The 15370-nt window shown below is 46.6% G+C and overlaps 1 protein-coding gene across 1 annotated transcript in view; it reads left to right on the top strand.

Moving 5' to 3' along the window:
- Positions 1-15370, top strand: part of SSH1 (slingshot protein phosphatase 1) — a 102682-nt gene that overhangs the window by 15499 nt on the left and 71813 nt on the right. The window lies entirely within an intron of this gene.

The raw sequence follows: 15370 nt of genomic DNA, 5'->3' as shown, positions 1-15370 counted from the left end.
GAAGGAGGGCTGGAAAGAAGCCCCTTATCTCCTCTCTGGGACTCAGTTTCTTCATCTGTAAAATGGAGTCAGACTAGATGACCTCCCAGGCCTCTTCTGCCTCCAAATCAATGATGCTCTACTCCTACCTATGTTCAAGTGACCTTGGACAAATCACTTAACCTCTGGGCCTCAGTTTCCCCCTCTATAAAATGTGAGAGTTGGACTACAGTCAGTCAGATCAGTCGACAACAAGTAAATATGCCTGTGTGCCAGGTGCTATAAAACAAAAGGTTTGCATTAATTGACCCCTAAAACCCAGGGCGACGAGGTGGTGGTACATAGAAAGCCAGGCCTGGAGTTTGAACCTGAGATCAAATCCAGCCTCTTACTATATGTGTGACCCTGGGCAAGTCATTTCACCCTGTTTGCCTCAGTTTCCTCATCTGTAAAATGAGCTGGAGAAGGAAATGGCAAACCCCTTTATTATCTTTGTCAAGAAAACCCCAAATGGGGTCAGAAAATGTTGTGTGAGACTGATAATGACTGAACAGCAACAAAATCCCATCTGGGATGGGGATTATTGGGGAGAAAAGGAGGGAAGAAGCATTCATGTAGTATCTGTTGTGTGCAGGCACTGTGCTAAGCACTTTTTACAGACATCTCATTTGTACCTCACAGTAGCCCTTCAAGGGAGGGACTGTTATCCCCATTTTACAATTGAGGAAATTGAGGCAAACAGCAGTTGGGTGCCTTGAAGCCACATTTGAACTCGGGTCTTCTTGACTCTAAGCCTAACAGTCTACCTACTACATCCACTAAGTGCCTGAGACTGAAGTGTCACTGGTGGCCTCTTGAAGGAAAAGCTGGTCTCATTCTGTGAGAATTGCATATTTCAAGCCAGAAGCGACCTTATGTGTCCTTTATGGAGTCATTTACAGAATAATGGAGGTGGAGTTTGAACCGAGGCTGTCTGTGTTTAGAGCTCCGAGGTTGGTAGTGCATTGAAGAGACCAGTGTGACCCTGTGGAATGAAGCTTGGGGCAGCCTGGGAAGAGTGTGTGTGTGTGTGTGTGTGTGTGTGTGTGTGTGTGTGTGTGTGTGTGTGTGTGTGTGCGCGCGTGCGCAGAGGTGGGAAAAAATTATCTTTGTTGTCAACTTTGCACAGAAAATATCTTTGGCTCTCCTGGATAGGGAGAGTCTAGGACATCAATAAAGTCTGTTTTCCTTTGCTCGGGCTCCATGTTTTCAGAGTGAAAGAACTCTAGACCCAGGATTAGCCCCACCCTTGAGCTCCTCTGGAAGTTCAGAGATGGTGTAGAAACTCTGGGACACTGAGATTTCCGAGGGAGGGCAGTAAGGGACCACAGTAGAGGTGGCCAGAAAAACTTCCTTGATGACTTAGTGTATGGGAATGAGGGTGGAGGGTGGAGCATAGAAAAGCAGAAATCTGTTTGGGAATCTCCTGATCTTTATAGAGAAAGAGGAATTGGGAGTGGGGCCTTGGTAGAAAAATCTGTGGCTGGGAAAGTTAAGAAAGGAGAGTCTTCAGGCCAAGTTGACCATCTCGCCCTCTAAGTGAGTCAGTCAGGTTTCAGTTTCTTCATCTGTAAAGTGAGGGGATGGACTCTGTGACCTCTAAAGCCCCTCCCAGCCCTGACATCCACTGTTCTAAGGCCCTTCCCAGCCCTGACAACCCTGTTCTAAGGCCCCTCCCAGCCCTGACATTCCTTGTTCTGCGGCCCCCTTGCTATCCTCCCAAGCTCTGACATTCTTTGTCTTAACACCCATGGAGAGTCTAGCTCTGGTATCTTCTCTTAATTGCCCTGGCAGATTATCAGAGTTTGGGGTCCCTTGGGTAGTCTTGACCTGTCCCTCTCTGTCCTGTCCAAGAGACATCTTTGACCGCCGCATCAGAAATACCACAGAATCACAGAGCTGGGGGGCTGGACAGGACCTCGGCAGCCATCTTGACCAACCCATACGCTAAGGGAATCCTCACTATTTCCGAGCATTATTTTTGCTTGTAGAAAAACCTCACTTCACTAACAAGTTTGATTTAAAACAAAAGAAAAAAAAGGAAGAAATGACCATCAGTACTGAGTTCTTAGCTGAGCCCTGTGATACAATGATGGTGGCCTTGTTCTCTGAACTTACAGTTTAGAACTAGAAATCCTCATTTTTTCAGAAGAGAAAACTGAGACTCAAAAAGGAGAAACATTCCCTCCCGCAATTCCCCAAAACAGAGGATATCTAGACCATCCCCTCCCGTCCCTTTCCGCCCTGCTTCCCAGACACCTGGGGTGAGGCTCCTTCCTCCCAGTGACTTTGAATACCACTTAAACTCTCTGGGTCTCGGGTTCTTCATGTTAAAAAACCACTATGTTGTATCACACTGGAAAAGTCACTTAACCCCAACTGCTAAAAATTAAAAAAAAAATTTAATTAAAAAAGAAAACACTATGAAAGAAACATGGGAGAGGTGCTCTATTTCCAGTCCAGATCTTGGGTTCTAGAATCTACACCTTGTATGACACTGGACAGGTCATTTCGTGACTGACTGACTGAATGAGCCCTTATGAAGCCTTTATCACGTGCCAGGTGCCATCCCCAAGCCTTTGGGGATGAAGAATCAAAGCAAAGACGATGCCTGCCCCCCAGGAGCATCCTGTCTGTTGGGGGAGCCCGCGCCTCTTGGTACCAGGGATGGATAGTTCAGTTTAGAAAGTCACCAGGCTGGGGAGTGGACCCTTAGGGAAGCAGATTGACCGCCCTTTGGGGCAGGGGCTGTCCTTTGCCTTTCTTGGTATCCCCAGTTGGGCAGAGTGCATGGCACATGGCACCGACTCTCCATGACCCCATTTGGGGTTTTCTTGGCAAAGGTACTGGAATGGTTTGCTATTTCCTTCTCTAGCTCATTTTACAGATGAGGAAATTGAGGCAAACAGGGTGAAGTGACCTGCCCAGGGTCACACAACTAGTAAATGTCTGAGGCTGGATTTGAACTCAGGTCTTCCCGACTCCAGGCCCCAGCTCTGTGCACTTCTGACTCAGCTCAAATCTCACCTTCTTCAGGAAGTCTTCATTCCCTCTCCTCCCCATAGTGTCTTCCCCCTGAGATCACCTTCCATTTGCACTCTGTGTGTGTGTGTGTGTGTATGTGTGTATAATGTACGTAGTTGTTCACATGTTTTCTCACCCATTAGAATGTCAGCTCCTTGAGGGCAGGAGCCATGTTTTTGCCTTTCTTTTTACCCCCAGCTCTTAGCACAGAGCTTGGCATATAGAAAGCACTTAACCAGTGCGTGTGGATTGGCTACCATCCACTCTGCCCATCTCATTTCTTGTCACTTCCTTGAACACAGTCCCCATTGGGCCAGCTGGCCTGCTGGGATCGGCGATTTCAAGCTGGGCCATCTGGTGCCTCATTTTACTGAGCAGGCCCAGAGAGGGAAAGAACTTGGTGAAGGTCACACAGCCAGGATGTGTCCTGTGCAAGCCGTTACCCACTTGTGAACCTTTGCCCAGGTGGAGGTGAGAACAGGGAGCCTGCTGGGCATGGGAGACCACCTGGGCAAAGGTGGCTGAAGCTCCCACTTCTTACAGGAAGCCTGTCCTCATTCTCCACCTTTGTTAACACATTCTCCCTCTTAGAATAAGTTGGTGTTATTTTTTTATACATTCAGTATTTGTTAACCTCTGTTCCTCTTGTGGTCCCCCGGTAGGATGTGAGATTCTTGAAGGCGGCAGAGACTTTATCAGCTTTGGGCTTCATCTTCCTGGCCCGTATCACAGCGTTTGGCATATAGTAGGTGCTTAATAAATGCTGAATGGGGGTGGGGTGGGGTGGGGAATAGTTCTGGAGATAGCTCTTCTTCACCAGGTAAGCCCCTGCCTCCTCAGTAACAAGTGAAGGGATATTTAATGCTGCCCCCAGTCTGGTAGAATGCAAATTCTGGTGGAGTAATTTAGAGTTTAGGCAATTTCTTTAATCACTTTGCTGTTTGAGGAACAGCTCAGCCTAGATGTCGCCTGAGTCCTGGCAGAGAAACAGTATTCTCTCTCTTCTTCCTCCTTCCTCCTTGACCTCTTCCCTACCTTCTCCCTTCCTTCCTTCCCTGTGTTGCTATCTGCTCCTGAATATGCCTTTTCAGAGGTTGGCATCCTTACCGCCCACAGGTGTTGAGAAGCAGATGGTCCTGCTGGTAGCCAGGCTCCGGCTTCCTTCCCATCAGGGCACTAGTCAGGGTTTGGTGGGAAACGTTGTTCTGATGTAGTCAGGGCGCCAGGAAGTCGAGTCAGGTACGGAGCCATAGGAGAGTGGTACCAGGATTGGGCTTGGCTCTTCCCTCAGCACTTCTAGGTCATGTGAATTTAGAAAATAAACTATTCATGGGACACATTTCCTCCTTTTCTTTTTGAAACCTGGGCCAGGAATCTTTTGGCCCTAAAACCTCTTTAGAGGAGTTAGGATTGAAGACTGGGGCCGTCCACCTACTTTACAGATAAAGACACCAAGGTCCAGAGAGGATAAGTGACTTAAGATCATGGATCACAGGGGCAGCTAGGTGGCGGAGTAGATAGAGCACCGACCCTGAAGTCAGGAGGACCTGAATTCAAATGTGACCTCAGACCAAACACTTGACACTTACTAGCTGTGTGACCCTGGGCAAGTCACTTAACCCCAATTGCCTTGGGGGGGAAAAAAAGATCATGGATCACAACTGGAAGGGACCTCAGGGGCTGACAAGACAAATCCCCTCATTTTACAGAGGGAGAAACCGAGGCCCAGGGAGCTGAAATACACTGAGAGGCAGCTTGGTGCAATGGCTAGAGTCCTGGTCTTGAAATCAGTTGGATCTGAGGTTGAATCCCACCAATGATACTCACTGGCTGTGTGATTCTGAGCAAGTCACTTAACCTTTGTCTGCCTCAGTTTCCTCATCTGTTAAATGATGATTATAGCACCTACTTCACCTGTTTGCTGTGATACTCAAATGAGACATTATATGTAAGGGGCTTTGAAAACTTTGAAGTATTATTATTATTTAAAAATATATTAATTTATTAATCATTAAAATTATTTAAAGTGTTGTTATTGTTGTTGTCATCATACAAAGAGTAAATATTTAGCAGGGCCAGTATCTGAACTCAGATGTTGTGAACTGTAAGTTCTGTACTCTCTCCACTGATTTTGCACAGGCTCTGAGAATTCACTCAGTCCTAAGTGGGAATTATTCCAGTCTTAAAAGAGCAGAGCCAAGTTGGGATTCCCAGTGAGCTTCCCCTGTCTCCCCTCAAATCCTGTCCCTGGAGCCTGGATGATCATGAGGTCAGAGGAATGTTATAGATGAAATTCACGGGCCAAGGAAGGGTGAATTAGGCCAGATGATGCCTAAGGATTTGATGTTCTAGGAACACTGTTTAATCATCTGCGTTCCCAAGATTCTGTGTTCTGGGGTTCCAAGAACCTCTCTTCTTCTTCTTTTTTTTTTTAAGCATCAAGATTTCTTTATTAGGCTATCCTGTGTGTGCCCAGACTTTGGGAGTACCAGCTCCATCTGGCTGCATTGCCCACAAGGGCTGGGCATGGGTAGAAGAAACATGCAACTCTAGTCAAGGGAAAAACAGAAGTTGGGGATCTTACGCCTCAATGTCCAAGTTAGTTTGCAAAAAGGCAGGTACAGGGTTTGGGGCAGATTCTTTCAAAAAGGGCATGCCATCTCCCAACAGTGAGAACATAGAAGAAGAAGGGATAGCTGGAATCCATTGCTGCCCAAGTGCTCTTGTATTTTGTCTATTTCCAGGCTTATACAATCCAGGAGACTCTGTTTTTCAGAATCTAAGACCCTGGATCTTTGTTTCTTAGATTCTAGGGGCCTAGAGTTCTGGATTACAGGATTCTAAGATTGTATATTTCAGGACTCTTTCTATGATTCCAAGACTCTGAAGTCTGTTTCTTAGATCTTTAGGGACTGGAGGTTTTAGATTTTGGAATAAAAAAAGAAAATTCACTAGCTTTTATCATTATTTTTTTAGATTCTAGGTGCCTAGAATTCTAGATTCCAGGATTCTGTTTGCAAGATTCCAAGAATCTGAGTCCTTGTGGGTTTTTTAATGGTTCTAGATTATTAGGGGGAAAGAAAGTTCCTACTAAAATTCTGGGTTTGAGATTCTGTCCTTTGAGGATTCTAGGGTAGTAAGGGTTTGTTTGTTTACTTGTGTTTTTGGTGTCAGCAATTCTAGATTGGGGAAATATCTAATAATTTAGATTCTGGGATTCTGAGATGGTGAGGGCTTTTTTTTGTATCAATGGTTCTAGATTGGATACTGCTACAATTCTAGGTTCTGGAAGTAAGTTTTTTGTGTCAAAGGTTCTAGATGTGAAAGGTGGATAATAATTTAGACTCTGGGATTCTCTGCATCTTGGATTCCAAGGTATCTGTCATTCTAGATTCCAGGATTCCATGTTTCTTGGATTACAAAGCACCTACCATTTCTAGATTCTTATTGTTGTTGTTGAGTGGTGTCTGACTCTGTGTGTCCAACTCTGGTTTTGTTGGCAGATACTGGAGTAGTTTGCAATTTCTTCCTCCAGCTCATTTTACAGATGAGGAAACTAAGGCAAACAGGGTTAAATGATTTGTCTAGGGTCACACAGCTAGGAAGTGTCTGAGGGTGGATTTGAACTCAGATTTTCCTGACTCCAGGTCTGGCGCTCTATCCACTGTACCACCTAGCTACTTCCAGTCCTTGATTCTAGGATTCTACCTTTCTTTAATTCCCAGACACCTATCATTCTAGAATCTAAGATTCTTCATTTCCTGTTCCAAAGCACCTATCAAATGATTCTAGGGTTCTAGATTTCTTGAATTACCGAGCATCTATCATTCTAGGTTCTAGGGTTCTGAGGTCATAAGTCCTTGTTTTAAGGCTATAGTTTTTTTTTGGGGGGGAAAGGTTGGAGATTAGGATTCTGGATTCTGGAGTTTCTAAGATGCTACGATTCCTAGACTCTTAAGATCCGATGTTCTTAAGCAGCCCAAGATTCTAAATTCTTGGATTCTAGGACTTGAGGGTTTTATGAAAGAAAGAATTGGCAGTTGTATGAGCCATCCTCCTATTCTCTTTGCTGGTCAGTTTTAAGGTCTTTCCTTGCTCTTTGAGGTTTATTTAAAATAATAAGACTCCAAGAATTTGGCCCATCCTTCTCTAGATGTTCACAGGAATCTCTTTGCTTAATGGGTAGCAGCCTTATTTCCATGACCCTCAACTCTGTAATTTTGGGGGACGAGGTGTGTGTGTGTGTGTGTGTGTGTGTGTGTGTGTGTGTGTGTGTGTGTGTGTGTGAGAGAGAGAGAGAGAGAGAATCTTATTGTTGGCTTTCCCTTTTCATTTTAAAACTAGGCTCTAATCCTGGCAGTTTTTATCAGGGTAGGGGATTTGAATTGAAAATCGGCTTTGTAAACATGGTACATTTAAAGGAAAAACAGAAAGAATCCTCAATTCAGCAACTTCACCGGCCAACAACAGGCTGCTGTCCTTCCACCTGTAGCTGGGGTCAGAGGAGAAGAAACCTGGGTGAAAAGTTAATTTTTAAGTTGACCCTGTTGGAATTTAAACCCACTTCTAAGGGTCATCTGGAAATGTGTTTGGAAGCAGAGAAATCCAAGGGAAGAGGTAGTCCTGTCTGAGGTCCATCAGGATTCATTAAATTACTCTCATGCCTGGACAGTGACTAGGACGTACTGTGCCTGGGGATGCAGAGAGAGGTTTGAGTGTTTATGTACGTGTGTGTGTCTGTGTAGATAAGGTCTTCAACTCTCTTTACATCCATGATCACATTTGTGAGATCACATATGACACCCCTGCAGTGAAAGCATGGGACTAAGGAAGGGAGGTTTTATTTTTTATTTTTTTTCTTTTTAGGCAATTGGGGTTAAGTGACTTGCCCAAGGTCACATAGCCAGTAAGTGTCTGACGTCAAATTTGAACTCAGGTGCTCCTGATTCCAGGGCCAGCCTAGATGTCCCTTGTCTTTGTATTTTTAACACGCAGTGCCCCGAGGTGCAAGGAATAAGCTGAACTTTCTATCTTAAAGTCCTGAGTTCAAATTCTACTTGTGCCACTAACCAGGCTGTGTGTGACCATGGGCAAGTCACTTTCCTCTGTTGATTATCTCCTATTTCTAGGTGACCTTTGGGCAACCCTGTATAATTACTTTGCTAACTCTAAGACACTGTACAAGGCTTAGCTGTTATTATCATTGCCATGTAGTTTAGACTGGACCAGAACTGAAACTTTTCCTGCCTAAATGGGTCTCTTTGCCTTTCTACTCATAGCTTCTCATTCTTAGCTCTGATCCTGGAAGACTTGGATTCAAATCCTCTCTTAGCTATTTACTGGCTATGTGACTTCTTTTCCGTCTGCCTCAGTTTCCTTTGGAATCCAAGAAATGTAGAATCCTGGACTCTAGAATGACTTGGAATCCAAGAAACAGAGAATTCCAGAGCTAAGTGCTTTGGAATCCAAAGAGCTGCTGGGAGTTCAAATGAGGTCCTGTTTGTGAAGCACTTTGCAAGCCTTAAAGCAGTCCGTGCACGCTTGTTTTTATCATCCTCAGGCTTGTCATCATTATTTCCCATGACGTCCCTTCCACTACTTGAAGCCAGCTCTCATGCCCTACCAGACTCTCCTCTTCTCGAGGCTGAATGTCCCTGATGCCTTCTTCCGCTTGCCCTTGTCCTTCTCCCTCTGTGGCGTGAGCTCGGACCCTTCACCGCTTTTGTTGCGCCACTGCCCCCCTTCCCTGCTGACACATCCCAAGTCCTGTTGTCTCAGGGCCCAGGCTGAGGACTGGAATCAAGAGAACAGAGCTCATCCCTGGGAAATATCACAGTTTGTTTACATTTTTTAAAGCAGGGCTATTTTGGGAACAGTTTATGGGTTTGGGTGGTTGGATTTTTTTTTTAAGGGTTCCTGTTGTCTGATCAGTGAGTCGGGAGTGAATATGTTCTGTTCCATGAATAATTAATCCAGACTGGCAGCTGTGGCGGCGAGCTGTGCCCAAGAGGCTATGCAGGGCATCGGAATGAAGCCGGGCCCAGCCCTTGCCCCTTCCTCACTGGCTCGTTCTGGAGCCCAGCTCTGGCCTCTGCAGAAGAGACTGACCCTTCTGTCCTCTTGGGTCAGAGTTCATGCCTTAGATCTGGTAACTATTGCAAGCATCCTTCTGACCAGCTCTGTAACCCCCTCCAGTCACTTGACCCCAACTTAGCCTCCCCATCCCTGAAATGAGGAAATGCCAGAGGCCATGACATAAGACAGGACTGACCTTGAGCACAGTGCCTGGCACAAAGCAAGCCCTCAATAAATTCTCATTGGGGGTGGGGGTGCAGCTAGGTGGTGCAGTGGATAGAGCACTGGCCCTGAAGTCAGGAGGACCTGAGTTCAAATCCGGCATCAGACCAAATACTTGACACTTACTAGCTGTGTGACCCTGAGCAAGTCACTTAACCCCAATTGCCTAAAAATTAAAAAAAAAATTTTAATAAATAAATACATGCTCATTGGCCTGACTTGATTTAGCTCCTCTGAGCCTCAGTTTCCTCATCTGTAAAATGAGTGGAAGAGATTTGGGACTCTTCAGCCTCTGAGGTGCTCCAGATCTGGGATCATGTGGCCTCTAAAACTCCAGATGTGATCCGAAAGAAGCATCACAGGACTGAAACTAGCCCTCTTCCACGTGGAATCCAGGGGATAGAACTCTGAGCCCTGGAGTCAGGAAGATCTGAGTTCAAATCCCACCACTGACTTTGGGCACAGGACTTCACCTCTCTTACTAGGTTTTTGACCCAGACAAGTCACTTAATCTCTGTTTGCTCCACTTCCTGAGGCCTCAGTTTCCTCATCTGTAAAAAAAGAGGGGACTGGACATCCTGCCCCTTTACTATATGCCTTTGAATAAATTAAATATCCTCATTTCTCTGCATCTTAATTCTCTAATTTGTAAGATGGGGGCAATAAACATTTCCCTACCTAACTAAAGGTTTGTAAACTCCGTGTATGTGTGTGTGTGTGTGTGCGTGCGCGCGCGCGCATGTGCACACTGCTATTTTCTGACTTTTCTTACTCATTTGTCTGACAAAGGCCTCCTTCGTAGAGGCGTTTGGAGGCAGCATAGGGCGGTGAGAAGAGGACTCGTGTGAGGACTTTTCTGCTGCTTACTGGGTGATCTTGAGCATGGCCTTCCCCTCCTTGGGCCTCAGTTTCCAAATCTACAAAATGAAGTGGTTGGACTCGATGACCTGTCAGGTCCTTTCCAGATTCCCTGAGCCTGGCAGTCCCTGTACCCAGTTAGAAGGTGGAGTCCTCGGCGGGCAGGGCAGGGGCCGGTGAGGGCAGTTATCCCAGACATCGTGCAGAGTCTTGGGGGCCCCCCGCCCCCTGGAACCCCCCCCCTTACCAGCCCTTGTATCTTGGTCCTCTGGGGGTCACACAGGAGGAAATGGTAGAATTCTGCAGCTGCCCTCCCTCCAACTTTCCCATTCTGGTGGCAGGAACACCGTTTTGTTTTAGATTGTGATGCTACAGGGCTCATACATCTGTGGGAGTGGAGGAGGCCTCTGATAATGCCATAGGATCATGTATTCATGGAGTGTCAGAGCTGGGAGGGGCCTTAGAACAGGGGATGGCAGAGCTGGGAAGGCGCACTTCCACACTGTGGTACAGTATACTGTTAGAAAGTCTTTCTTAACATCAAGCCTAAATCTTCCTCCCTGCAGCTTTCAGCCATTACCCCTTGGTTCCTCTGTGGCCCCCAAAAATCACAAGCATGTATGAATCACCTTCTGTACACCTGGCCTTGTACTAGGCACTGGTATACTGGGCCAAAGAATGAAATAATCCCTACTTAAATAGAGCCAGGAGATGGAGAATCCCAGGAGGCCATTCACTGGATCTAAGAGCACGTCTGGGGGAGTGAGGTGTAAGAAGCCTGGAAAGGAGGAGGGGGCCAGGTTGGGGAGGTGATCTGGGAATCGTCTGTCATGGGAGTCCCCAAGAGGAAGGGTGAAGAGGGCCTGGGGGGAGCCAGCACATTTAGGGAGTGTGATGTAGACAACGAGGTAACAAAGGAGACTGGGAAGGAGGGGTAGGCCAGATGGGGGAGGAGCCAGAAGCAAGGGTGGCCTGGAGAGGGTGACGGGCAGCGTCCCATCAGCAGAGAACCGGAGAAGGGCGAGAAGCTGAGAAAGGACCATCCGATCTGGCCACGGAGAGAGCTTTGGTGGCTTTGCAAAGAACGGTCTCAGTAGAGTGACTCGATTGGAAGCCAGATTTCAGGGAGTGAAGAAGAGAGTTCACGGGCAAGAAATGGAGGCAGCAAGTGTGGACAGCTCTGTCGATCAATCTAAGACAATCAATAAGTCGACAAGATGGTAGAGAATTTTGAAGGATTTGTTTTAGCGGAGTAGAGACAGGCATGTTTAAAAGCAGAGAATGAGTCAGTAGTGGATTGAGTGAGGTTGGAGATTAGTAGGAGGTGGGGTATCTGTGAAAAAAAGGAGGGAGGGGGTGCCGTACAAAGACTTGGCGAGGAGAAAGGCACCGTTGCTGTCAGAAGCTGGGGAACAAATCTGATCCTTCCTCTGTGGGCCAGCCCTTGACATCCCTGCAGGCAACTCTCCTGCCCCCTCCCCCCAAATCTTCTCTTACCATCCTCCCTCCTCCCCCATTTCTCCAAGCAGTCCACTTTCCAGTCTTGGCCTTGTGTGGTCTCCACTCTCTGGGCTTCACTTTCTTAGAATGAAGATTCTTCAAGATGGCATCCAAGATTCTCCCGTGCCCTCTTCCCACTGTAAATGCTAGTAACATTTTAGGAAAGGCTGGGTTATATTTCTAGGAAGTTTTATTGGGGTGACTCATTGTTTAGAGACAGAAACAGAAGCTGCTCGTAGACACATCCCCACTTCCTGGCAGAGGCCAGACTAGAACCCGAGACCCTTGAACTCTTCTCTGTCTGGGCTCTGACTTCTCAGAAGCCTAGAGGAACAAAGTTGGGAGAATCTGTCTTTGGAATGATTTTGTTGTTTTAAAACCATTTCCCGTTGGGGCCTGTTGTTTCTGGCAGGCTGACTGGTTGGCACTCTCTGTGTGACTCTCATGTCACCCTCTCTCATTGCTCTCCTGTTTTCCAGGGTACAAAGCACTTTCCTCCCAGTGGCCCCGTAGGGGAAGGGGGTACAAATGTCATTACAGATTTGGGGAAACTGAGGGCCAGAGAGGTAATGTTTCTTGCTTAAAGTCACATGGGTAGGAAGGGGTCAAGCCAGAAATTGAACCGAGAACTTCTGCCTGGGGGCAGCCAGGTGGCATGGCGGACAGAGCGCTGGGGTTGGAGTCAGGAAGACCTGAGTTAAAATCCAGCCTCAGACGATTGCTACCTGATCCTGGACAAGGCACTTAACTTTTTTTTTTAAAGGCAGTTGGGGTTAAGTGACTTGCCCAGGGTCACACAGCTAGTAAGTGTCTGAGGCCAGATTTGAACTCAAGTCCTCCTGACTCCAGGGCTGGTGCTTTATATACTGCACTATCTAGCTGCCACTGGCACTTAACTCCTATTTGCCTCAGTTTCCTCACCTGTGAAGTGGGGGTAATGAGAGCACCAACCTCCCAGGGTTGTTTTGAGAATCAAATGAGATGACTTAGCACAGTGCCTATTTCTACAGAAGGCCTCTAGAAATGCTGGGGCAGCTAGGTGGCACCATAGTACATAGAGTGCCAAGCTTAGAGTCAGGAAGACTCATCTTCCTGAGTTCAAATCTGCCCAGATACATACTAGCTGTGTGACCCTGGACAAGTCACTTCACCCCATTTGCCTCAGTTTCCTTATCTGTAAAATGGGGAGATACCGGAGAAGGAAATTGCAAACCTCTCCAAGGTCTTTGCCAAGAAAACCCCAAATGGAGTCACAAAGTCAGACACAACTGAAATAACTGAACAAAAACAGCAAAATATAGATGCTATTGATGTTGTGCTGACTTATCTGTGTCTGTGCTGGTCCCACACTTCCCCTCCCCTACCCCAATAGAATGTAAGCTCCTGAGGACAGGGGCTGTTTCTTTTCTGTGTTTGTGTCTCCAGTGCCTGGTAAACAGTAGGCCCTTAACTAATTCTTGTCAAATGTTTTTTAATGAGTGCTCTGGTTTCCCTGTCCAGGCCTGTTCTCTGAGTGCCCATGGGAGCCACAGTATGCCCAATCCAGAGGTCATAGGAAGAATGATTTAGGGCAGCTAGGTGGCGCAGTGGATAGAACTCTAGCCCTGGAGTCAGGAGGACCTGAGTTCAAATCTGGCCTCAGACACTTGACGCTTAACTAGCTATGTGACCCTGGGCAAGTCACTTAACCCCATTGCCTCAAAAAAAAACAAAACCCAAAAACAAACAAGAATGGTTTAGAGCCAGAAGAAATAATAATAATAATAATGATAACAATAATAATAATAATTGCTGGCATTTATACAACACTGAACTTTACATATATAACAATAACAATAATAATATGGAATAATCATAGTAGTAACGAGAGAGGCATTTACATAATGCTGAGCTCTGCACATATTATCTCATTCTCATAAAAACTTTGGGAAGGAAGGGAGGAAACAAGCATTTATTAAGTACCTACTGTGTGCCAAGTACATACATCCTGACAAATATTATCTCATTTGTTCTTTGCAACAATCCCAGGAGGTAGGCGCTGTTATTATCCCCATTTTACAGGTAAGGAAACTGAGGCAAGCAGCAGTGAAGTGACTTGCCCAGAGTCACACAGCCAGGATTTGAACTCAGGTCTTTCTGATTTGTGGCCCAGTGCCCTATTCCCTGGATCAGTCTAGCTGCCTCTAAAATGAGGTGTGTCTTTGTTATTACCTGAATTTTAGAGATAAGAAGAGTGAGGCCAAGAGAAACTAGTGACTGGCTCAGTCTTCTGTCTCCAGCACTCTGCCCTCCAGGCCACCCAGTTGCTGTCAGAGGATGGCATTAGAGGCCCTTTAGTACAGATTTTTTGGTGATGACTTGCCCCCAGGTCCTAAGCGGCAGAGCCGGGATTCAAACTTGGGGCCCCGACTCCTGTGTCCTGTAGACCTGAAACCTTGTTTGTACCCCAGTGGGCCTGTCCGTGACCCCCTGCTGCCCTTCCCCATCAGTGTGAAGTCGAGGCCTCTGGCCGGCCCTCACTATGAATGTCCTGCAGTGTCTGAAATGTCTCTGGACATTCCTTCGGCCTGAGAACAGCCCACGCCCGTCCGCCAAACAGTACATGCTAGCACGACAGAAACATTTGTCCTGCAGCCTGCCAACATCTCTGGCTCATGACCCCTATTTCCTCGAGCCTGATTCCCCAGCTCCCGGGGCTGCACGGGCTCCTTGCAGGCTCAGGGCCAGGCGTGACGTTGGGAGTCGGGAGAGTCAGGAGTCTCCGGCTTTTTGTCTTCTGTCCCCCCTTAAGGAAAGCTGGCACCAGAAGGACCTGGCTTCTCATCTGGCTCTGCTAATGGTGACATTGAGCATGATGATAGAAAACTGGTCTCCAAGTCAGGAAGGCTGTGGTCTCACATCCTCACTGTGTGACCCTGGGCAAGTCCCCTGCCTTCTCAGAGCCCCCCAGCCACTCTAAGGCTCTAAGTGGAATAGGTCTTTATTATCTGCCTGTCCTGGGCAGTGGGACAGAAGATGGTTGGTAAAGGAGATAGCGTCATAGCAATCAAATGGTCACTTGACAGACATCTATTAAGCATTTACTATGTGCCAGGCCCTGGGCTAGGTGTGGGGGATACACAAAAAAAGGGTGAAACAGTCTCTGCCTTCAGGCAGCCTACATTCTGTCAGGGAAGACAGTATATGGGTACGTCTTGAGTATTAAGCTTAAAACTTTTTTGAAAAAAATTTTTTTTTCAGGCAGTTGGTGTTAAGTGACTTGTCCAGGGTCACATAGCTGATAAGTGTCTGAGGTCAGATTTGAACTCAGGTCCTCTTGACTCCAGGGCCAATGCTCTATCCACTGTACCACCTAGCTGCCCCTTTTTTGAAATTTTAAAGCTTACTACACTAAAGCTTTTGGGTCATCAAATGTCAATCAAATAAGCATTTACTAAGCACCTGCTATGTACCAGATACTGTGCTAAGTCCTGAGGATACAAAGAGAAGGAATGAAATGGGACCTGCCCTCAGGAGGCTTACGTTCTATCAAAGGAGCCAAACCTATATAAAATCTATGTAAAACAAATATAGTGTAATTTGGGGGATTTTACAGATAAGGAAACTGAGGCAGACACTGGTGAAGTGACATATACAGCAACTGGAGGCATAAGGAAAAGCTCCATGTTGGAGG

The sequence above is a fragment of the Phascolarctos cinereus genome, unplaced genomic scaffold, assembly GCF_003287225.1.
Source record: "Phascolarctos cinereus isolate Bilbo 61053 unplaced genomic scaffold, phaCin_HiC Scaffold_4;HRSCAF=312, whole genome shotgun sequence".
NCBI classification, from domain to species: Eukaryota; Metazoa; Chordata; class Mammalia; order Diprotodontia; family Phascolarctidae; genus Phascolarctos; species Phascolarctos cinereus.
The sequence above is the reverse complement of the archived record's forward strand: the minus strand, read 5'-3'. Positions and strand labels throughout refer to the sequence as shown.